The following is a 1,693-nucleotide window of genomic DNA, read 5'->3' on the forward strand; positions in this document are numbered from 1 at the left end:
TAATCATTAGAGAAATGCAAATCAAAACTACAATGGGATATCATCTCACACCAGTCAGAATGGCCATCATCAAAAAATCTAGGAACAATAAATGCTGGAGAGGGTGTGGAAAAAGGGTACCCTCTTGCACTGTTGGTGGTAATGTAAATTGATACAGCCACTGTGGAGAACAGTATGGAGGTTCCTTAAAAAACTACAAATAGAACTACCATATGACCCAGCAATCCCACTACTGGGCATATACTCTGAGAAAACCATAATTCAAAAAGAGTCATGTACCAAAATGTTCATTGCAGCTCTATTTACGATAGCCCGGAGATGGAAACAACCTAAGTGTCCATCATCGGATGAATAGATAAAGAAGATGTGGCACATATATACAATGGAATATTACTCAGCCATAAAAAGAAACGAAATTGAGCTATTTGTAATGAGGTGGATAGACCTAGAGTCTGTCATACAGAGTGAAGTAAGTCAGAAAGAGAAAGACAAATACCGTATGCTAACACATATATATGGAATTTAAGAAAAAAAATGTCATGAAGAACCTAGGGGTGAAACAGGAATAAAGACACAGACCTACTAGAGAATGGACTTGAGGATATGGGGAGGTGGAAGGGTAAGCTGTGACAAAGCGAGAGAGAGGCAAGGACATATATATACTACCAAACGTAAGGTAGATAGCTAGTGGGAAGCAACCGCATAGCACAGGGAGATTAAAAAAAAAAAATGTGGATATTATTAAGGCTCTTAATCAAATTACAACATTGTTACATTGCTGGACGGTTTGCATCTTCATTAAAATACGAGCTTATTGTTCTTAAAAATATTTAATGATTGCTAAGAAGATATTTATCTCATTAAAAGGTAAAACTAAGCTGTGGAATAGTGGTTTCCTTTGTGGTGTTGACATCATGAGGGAGTCTTTTTAGAGGCAGAAATGTTGTATATCTTAATCAGAGGGGTGCTTAAACAGTTGTCTACATATTTAAAATTCATGAAATTGTACACTTAAAATGTCTGCCCTTTATTGTATGTAAATTAAGTTTCAACATAAAGTAAATAAAAAGAAAAAAGCACAGCACTATTTTGCTTACATTCTAATTTATTTATTGTTTTAGTGAGTCTGTTAGTTGATTTATTTTTTTTCTTGTAATACATTCATGTTTTTATATCAGATGGCTTTTTATTGTTCTTATTGATTTGGAAGAGCTTTTTGAACATCTACCTCATGCATTTTCCATTTATTGCAAATACTGTGTGAACTTGTAAGAGTATAGAGTTTGCAGAACATGAGACAAATAAGTGTCATCAGAATTTCTTGTGACCAGAAGGGAACTTGAGTTCTTCCAGACAATCCACCTTACTGGTGTATTGTGTAGCACTGATCTCTGTGTGGGAGGATGTTGTCTAAGAGGTGGTTTGCACACATTTTTCATTCAGAAATAAAGTCATTGTCTTACAGAATACCTTCAATGCCTCATTAATTTCTCCTCTGAGCTGCCTTCATATAGAAAGTGCATCTATAAGCAGATGACAAAAATGGTAGCAAAAATCATATTAATGAGAATCAACAAGGGTTAGTCAAATGAAGGGAATTAAGTGTCAAGTAATTTGATTCCAGTCCTGATGGAGCCAATAACAAGCCAATGACTTGCCCAATGTGACCATGGGTAAATCTTTTTTTTTTTTT

This window comes from Neophocaena asiaeorientalis, unplaced genomic scaffold (genome assembly GCF_003031525.2).
Source record: "Neophocaena asiaeorientalis asiaeorientalis breed wild unplaced genomic scaffold, Neophocaena_asiaeorientalis_V1.1 scaffold1466, whole genome shotgun sequence".
In the NCBI taxonomy this organism is placed as follows: domain Eukaryota; kingdom Metazoa; phylum Chordata; class Mammalia; order Artiodactyla; family Phocoenidae; genus Neophocaena; species Neophocaena asiaeorientalis.